The sequence below is a fragment of the Balaenoptera physalus genome (assembly GCF_965194825.1).
Source record: "Balaenoptera physalus genome assembly, chromosome: 16".
Classification (NCBI taxonomy): Eukaryota; Metazoa; Chordata; class Mammalia; order Artiodactyla; family Balaenopteridae; genus Balaenoptera; species Balaenoptera physalus.
Genome location: NC_138898.1, coordinates 50297068 through 50304999, shown reverse-complemented (window position 1 = coordinate 50304999; position 7932 = coordinate 50297068). Strand labels below are relative to the sequence as shown.

At 55.5% G+C, this 7932-nt stretch overlaps 1 long non-coding RNA gene across 2 annotated transcripts in view; it reads right to left on the bottom strand.

The window, feature by feature from the left end:
- Nucleotides 1–5662: 5662 nt before the first annotated feature.
- Nucleotides 5663–7932, bottom strand: part of LOC309645568 — a 28245-nt gene continuing 25975 nt past the window's right edge. For both annotated transcript variants that reach the window (XR_014254961.1, XR_014254962.1), the window contains exon 3: nt 5663–7696. This is a non-coding gene — a long non-coding RNA (uncharacterized lncRNA). The remainder of the gene's footprint in view (nt 7697–7932) is intronic.

The window sequence follows — 7932 nt, the reverse complement described above, 5'->3', positions numbered from 1 at the left end:
AGGTAATTGGGTTTAAATGAGGTCATGAGGGTGGGGCCTACAGTATGGGGTTAGAGCCCTTATATGGAGCTCGCTCTCTGCCACGTGAAGAGAAACAGTGAGAAGGTGGGATATATAGCCAGGAAGTGGGTCCTCACCAGACACCAAATCTGCCAGCACTCTGATCTTGGACTTCCCAGCCTCCACAACTGTGAGAAATAGACATTTATTGTTTAAGCCACAGTCTGTGCTATTTTTGTTATAGCAGTTTGAGCTAAGACAGTATATAAATGTACGCACACACAGAGCACTGTAAAAATGTTCACCAAAATGCTAATAATGGTCATTTCTCCATGATGGAATTTAAATTTTCTCTTTGCTTTCTTCTTCGTCTTTTTCTGTATTGTTTAACATTTTCACAATAAGTATGTATAATTAATGAAGCAATTATTTTTAAAGCTAATTCTTAGAGTAAATTGCCACTTGCAAAGTGCTTATGAGGCTGCCGTGTAACCCCAACTGTTCACAGCTCTGTCCTCTATTCCCACCCTGAGTCCCAGAGCAGGAAGAACTTCTGAGAGGGGAGGTGAGCTGAGGACCCTCCCTGGCCGTGACTCAGTACACTCCTACCCCTCCTGAGCCCCAAGACAAGAGCAGTGACATCATTTGTGGGGCTCAGCACAAAGTCAAAAGGTAGGGCCCTTGTTCAAAAATCATTAAGAATTTCAAGATGGTGACAGCAGAGCATTCAGCCAAGCGTGAGGCCCTCGTGAGTACAGGGCCTGTGTGATCGCACGCACTGCACGCCTGTGAGGCCCCGCCTGGCGAGATCATCTGAGAAACAGCCAGAGAGGCGGCCAGGAAAAACCGTCCAGGAGGAGCTGAGCATGGCCTTGGGAGGCTGAGTGAGAGGGAGACCCACACAGACCATCGGCTCTCCAGGAGTCTCCCCAGGGCCAGCGTGAGAAACATGCCGGGTGTGGGTGTGGAAGGCACACAGCGGCAGTTGGGGGGGAGGTGTGTGGAGCTGCTTTAATTAGTAAGGGGCGGTCAGGAGGGCCTCCTGCCCTGGGAGGGTGTGGGCCCCTTGGAGGTGGCAGTTACCCACCGTTCGGCACCCCTGGCTGCCCGAGGGAACCTTCTCCAGGGACCCCACACACACCCCGGGAGCCCCCAGCCCGGCCTGCCATCTCCCCAGCGCCCCCCGCAGGGCCCTGCGACCACCGTATCCAGCTGCTCACGGAAAACCTGCGCCGGCACCAGCCACAAAGAGAGCCTGTGTGGGGCCGGTGGCACAAAGGCCGCTCTGTGCGGGGAGGACCCGCCACCCCTCCTCCGCCAGGCACCGGGCGCAGCGGGCACCGGGGACACGCTGGCCGAGTGCCCGGGGCACGGGCAGGGCTCCCGCACGGTCTTCGGGCTGCGGTCCGGCCGAAGGGCTCCACCGAGGCCTCCCCTAATTGCGTCCCAGCCACCAGCCGTCCCACACCCTCCAGCCCAGCTGAATGGGACCCCGGCGATGGGAGCGAAGACCTGCGGCGGCCCCGCGGTCTGCGGACACAGCCGACCCGTCCGGCGGGCACCCGCGGTCCTCCCGGCTGACCCCATCCCCGCCCCGCTCCACTCCCTCCAAGCTCGGAAGCCTGTGCTTCTGCTAAACCAGAGACCCTCCCGGGCCCCCGCCGAGGCTATCTCAACCCTTCAAACCCGTCTCCTCCACTGTCCCCTCGACTCCCCACACCGCAGGACCCCAAGGCTTTATTGGGCGCGCGTCCACGGCAGCACCTCCAGGCCGGGCGCGGCGCTCAGCGGGTGCCTTGCCCGCCCGCCCGCCCTGGTGCACACAGCAGATGCTCGGTAGACGGGCCTCCCCGGCCGCCCCGGTGCACACAGCAGGCACTCGGTAGACGGGTCTCCACCAGAAAGACCGCGTCTCCTCCGTGGACCCGGAGCGGCTGTAGCGCCCGCGCCCCGCCCTCCTCCGAACTCACCTGCGCTTCGCGGGCAGCTCCCGAGGCCCGGCTCCCGCCTCGAGCGCCCGCAGGGCTTTGCTCCTCCAGCTGAAGGCGCTCGGACAGCCGGGCGCGGGGCGCGGGGTATCTAATGCCGCCGGGAGCCACCTCCACCCACGAGGGTTAGGAGCTGGCCGGTACGTCCCGCAGCTTCCCCTTCCCGGTGGGACAGTTCTGGGGTGCATCCTACCCGGTTCCTCAAATGGTCCCCGCAGGATGGAGTCCCAGGTGCTGTTGCAGGTAACCACCCACTATCGCACCATCACCTCCCCCTTCCTGTCTCCTCTCTCGTCCCTCCCTGTGCTCTGCCTGCACCTGGGCTTGAGCAGGGTCTGCTCTGGTGTAGAACTTCATTCCAGACCTCGGTCTCACCTCCTGCTTACTTCACACGCGACAAACTTTTGTCCCGCGTCTGCTGGCATCAGGCAGTGGTGACAGGGTGAGGAGAAAGTTCTGTAGCCCCTGCCCCGCCCCCTGCGGTGGGCATCTGGGCACCACGTCCAGGGAGAGAACTGGGAGGTTTCCTCCCTCGGGTCAGTCCGGGGTCTGGGCACCCTCTCTGGCTTCTCCAGAAAACCCCTCCATCCACGGGTGGCCCCACAGTCCTGCAGGCGTTGATCCCGCCCCTCACTCCTCCCTCCCTCAGTCATTGGGGTCTGGCGGGGCTCCTGGTCGGTAGCTGCCCTGGAAAACCCTCTCCCTGGGCCCTGCAGGCTGGTGCTGCTAGTGGACGGCTCATCAGCCCCTGTGGTTCCCTCCACCCTGCCCACCTGGCTGTGAGCAGCCACTCCATTAGGAAAACATCCTTAGTGATCCCAGCTGAGTTGCTGCTGGTCTGTTGTTGCCTTGACAGAGCTGGGGGCCGTGGACAGCATCCGGCTCCAGCAAAGTGTTCGCTATTCAACTCAGATGACCTCGACTCAAATCCCAACGCTACCTTTTACTTCCAAGCTGCTAGGTGTCTCTCAGCCTTTGCTTCCACGTCTGTAAAATGGGTATGATAATAGCTATGCTAATGTCTCGGTAATCTCAAAGCGGCAAATAACAGACCCCCCTTCAGACCCACTCGGAGAAGAAGAGGAAATTCTCTAAGGGCCCTGGGGCCCCTGACTTGACAGAGGAACCCGAGCCAGGTTCTCATCCAGGTTCCTTTGTCTCTCTGTCTGCTTCTCTCCTTACCTCACACTTGGCCAACTGTGGTTCCCCTCCAGTTCACCAGTCTTTATACTCTGAATAAATACAGACTTTATTCCACAGAAATGGGCCCACACGTGCACAATGGGCTGCAACCCGCTTTTATTTACTGATCACCAGGAGCCTCCCCCGGTATCACTGGATATTCTTCTGTGCTGCAGCCGCACTGCCCCACGTACTCTGGATGTTCTACTAATATTTATTTCTTTGAATTGTCCCTTACCCTAGGATGTTTTGTAGTGACTGTCACCAGTGTTTGGGGCACACGTCCCTTCCAGAGCCCTCTCCCAGGACCCTTTTTTTTGGGGGGGGGGGCACGCTGCATGGCTTGTGGGATCTTAGTTCCTGGACCAGGGATTGAACCCAGGCTCTCAGCAGTGAGCGCGCAGAGTCCTAACCACTGGACCGCCGGGGAATTCTCCCAGGATCCCTTCTGAAGCAGGGACTGACGTCCTTCCCATCCTGATTTCCTTCCTCCACCCCAGCCCTCGACCTGGCTTCCACCTGGGGCTCCCTACACACAGCGCGGTGCAGGCACGCATCCTCCCCTCCAGTCCTGCTCTGACTTACTGTGAGCTTTCTGAGGACAGCCCCCTTGGGGACGAAACCATCTCCAGTTTGGTCCCCGTTCCCCGGCAACCGTGACTTTTAAAACACGGTTGACTCTTGCGCTGAAAAAAAGCACGAAGCTACTCTTGTCTCCTTCCCCAAAGGCCTGTTTTCAAGTTCAAACAATAGCAATTCGATTGAGCACACACGTCCACATCCCTCCTGAGGCCTTCGAAAGAGGAAGAGGACACCACAGAGCTTTTTAAAATATTGTACAAAATAAAGTTTTGAATATCGGGTCAGGCACAGTCCCTGGGGGCACAGAGGGCACTCAAACTGGGTGATTTGAGGGGAGTTCAGTAGAGAGATGATTCACAAAGGAGCAGCAGGATTTAGGAAACGAGCGCGGGGCTGTGCAGAATCCTGGGCTCAGCAACATCGAGGGGCCCTTCCCAGAGCTGACGAGTGATCACCAGAACCCAGAGAGAATGACCGCGTGGAGAGGGCCCTAGGCAGGAGCTGGGTGGGGCCTTTAGGAGAGGGAGGCACCCGACCTGTGCAGACCCAGAAAGGAAGGAGCTGGGGGGGTAAATACCCAGACCTCACTTTCCTCCTGCCTCCCAGACATCATGCCACTGGATGGACCCAGCTGCAAACAAGACATCGTGGCTTAAGCGTCCAGAATCCCAGGACCCAGGTCAGAGTGGAGAGGGACCAGGGGGACCTGGGCGGGGAGCAGGGAGGAGGAGCGCTGAAAGATATACTCTCACAAAGCCTTTGAAAGTGTGCAGTCCAATTAGAAATTATGAATTTATTGAACAGGGAGTAGTCATTTGCACAACTAAATAATGGTTTTGATTTTACAAACATTTTCAACTCGTTACCTTTAAACTAACAAACTTCCCCCTGCAGTTAAAATATGGTTCAATTTATGGACAATTCAGCTGATTCAGAGCTGTTCAGGACCCCAGACGTTCAGGTAAATCAAACCAGGGCGCACGCAAGGGCTGGCTTGGAGTTACACATACTTCCCGACAATGTCCCCTCCAGCGACCTCCCTGACGGCACCCGAGTGGGGAAAGGGCAGATAGTTTCCCAGAAGGAAATTAGAGGCCGAGAAAAGAGGGGGCAGATGCTGGAAGGCCAGGAAGCCAGCCAGCCATTCCATGAGGCGCAAACTAACTTGCAAAGCTCACCCCGTTCATTTAGTGGCTGAGTGCTGATCAAAATACCAGCCTGTCCTCCCCGACACCTCTCGTGAATATTTCAGGCGGCCTTCCACCTTGACCTGTGATCTTTAAGCATCCGACCAGCACAGTCTTTCCCAGAGATGTTCTTTCTTGATGCTCCCATCAGGAACACTCAGGCCTACCACAGGAGCCCCCTGCCTTGGGAGATCCAGGAGCCAGTGAACTTTCCCACGGAAAGTCCTTATGATGGGATTTTTTTCCTGTGCTCGTAGCTCCCCAGGTACGAGAGGTCACTGCAAAGGTGTACTTCACTGGTAATAGTGTAACACATGACAGCATTAAGGATAGACCCTCATGCAGCTGGGGGCTCTGCTCAATGCCAAGGCCCAAGGCACCCACAGAGCCCCAGCCAGCAGACATGCGGCTGAGTCCACTGTCCTCGCTGCTGCACCCAGGACAGCGCATCTGCCAGCACTCTGCTGGATACCTGACCTCAGCTGGAAGTCACGGACACAGACAGAACCTCCACGTGCCCTCCAGCCGTCCCAAACGGCCACGTGCAAACCCTCTCCTGGTTCTTCATCTCTTCTCACCTCGTGCTAACGGGTAATCGTGCTTCACAAACTTGGAAGGTGGATACAGAAAGCGCCATCCCGAACCAGGCGGAACAAACTGCAGGAAGCTCAGAAAACACTGTGTATTTAAAGAGCCGTTTTGAACAACTGACCTTTTCAGAGTGGGGAGGGTGTGCGGCCATGGTGGCGTGTTGACGACTGAGTCTCAGCAACACCTCCTGCGCCCTCTTGAAATGCCTGTTTCCTGACAATCGTGGTGGCCGTGGACAGGCTGGTCCCCGATGTCATATTCCCTCAATGGAGGCCTTTGTCTCCTGCCAGCAGCTCCACAGCCCTTGTCTCCACGATGCGTCACCCTCCACCGGAGCCCTGCTCTGTGGACAGTGTAACATGTTCTGGCAGGGCTCAGAGGAGGCGTCCACTCCCTCCCAGCACGTGCAGAAGTGCCACTGACAGGATGCAGAGCGGAGACCTCCATCCCGGAGCTTGGCCGGAACTCGGCCAGCCTGAGTGGGGGACGGTTTCATCACACCCTCCAGCTCCAGCCTCTCCCGATCACCTTCCAGCCACATGGCATCCCGTCCCTGTTCCCATGGCAACCAGCCTTTCAGATGGACCCCCACCTCCCGGCAATCAGTCCCTTCCCACATTTCAGAGGGCTGACCCGAGCAATCTGTTGTGGAAGGGCAGGATGTGACTAGGTCATAACAGACATCGTGGCTTCCACCTTGCTCTCCCCGGGATCACGCCTCTGCCACGGGGTGAGGGCACTCAAGCAGCCCCGTGGAGAGGTCCGTGGGGTCAAGAACTGAGGCCTCCTGCTAACGGCCAGCATGAGCACTGCATCCATGTGAGTGGCTGTCTTGGAAGCCAGTCTGCCACCCCAGTCAACCCTTCGGGTGAGTGTAGATCTTGCATCTTGACGGCAACCTCATGGGAGACCCTGAGCCAGGACCGCCCTGCTAAGCCACTCCCAGATTCCAGACCCACAGAAACTGTGAGACAGTAAATGACTGTTGTTGCTTTAGGCCACTAAGTATTGTTACACATAACATGGCATTAGGGAGCCTGATATTCTGGGTGATAAAGTCTGAAGCCTGCAGGGGCAAAGAGCAGAGTGGTGAAGGGCAGAGAATGGACATGGTCCGTGATCCAGCACACGTGGTTTCCTGATTCCTTACTGTCCTGCCCCTCGTTGTAAAAAAAGGAAGGAGGTGTTAAAAATGCAAGTTATCCAATGTGCTCCAACCACCAGTCAGTACCTAGGACCCCCCCCACAACCATGAACTGGACACTGCCCTCCCACAAAGCACCCCAAATCGTGTTCTTCTTCTAAAAAATTATACAGCTTTCTTGACTAGAGCCCCGAGCTCCTTTTCACAGAAACTACAGCCTGGCCTGACCCCCTCAACCAGTTCTGCACTTGGGCAATGGATTTCTCTTTAAAATCTAACCTTCTCTCTCTCGTCAGTTTTATCTTAGCTTCATTCTAAAGTTCCAAGCTATCGAAATAACTCATCTCAGCTCAGTGATCACTTTCACTCTTGCCCCCAACATTGCCGTCACCTTCATATCTGATGCCATAGTTTCTCACCATCTGCATCTGGAAAGTTGACTGAATTAGTGACCTGGGCAGAGCTAACCGCAGAGCCCTTCGGCCCTCCACTACAGACTCCACTACTGCCTGGGGCCAGAGGCCCCTTGACGACAAACACTTTGCAGAGAGTTGTGCAACCTGCCATAAATGCCCTGGAAATGCTCTCATTATCAATGAGTTTTCCAACCCATTATTCAAATGCTGCCTGGATACAGTTTATTCATTCACTCTATTCACCAGCACTGTCTACAAAGAAAGTTATCTTAGCTTGTGTATTAGTTTCCCCACAACCGCTGTAACAAATTACCACAAATCTATTGGCTTAAAACAATAGAAATATATCCTCTCACAGGTCTGGAGGTCAGAAGTCTGAAATCTGTATCACTGGATGGAAATCAAGGAGTGGGCAGGGCTGTGCTCCCTCTGGGGGGCTCTAGGGAGGAATTGGTTCCTTGTATCTTCTAGCTCTGGTGGCCGCTGGCATTCCTTGGCTTGTGGCTGCATCACCCCAACTTTCAAGTCCAGCATCTTCAAATCTTCCTCTGCTCTGTCTTCACTTCACTTTCTCCTCTCCGTGTGCAGGTCTCCCTCTGCCTGTCTCTTATAAGGACACACATAATGGCATTCAGGGTCCAGCTGGATAATCCAGGATAATCTGTCTTAAGATCCTTTGTCACATCTGCCAAGACCCTTCTTCCTTATAACATCAACAGGTTCCAGGGATTAGGACCTGATATCTCTGGGGGGCTTGGGGGGGATGCATTATTCAGCTCACCCACACCAAGATTTCCCACTTCCTGATCACTGCATTCTTTCCTAATGTTTACAAATAAACT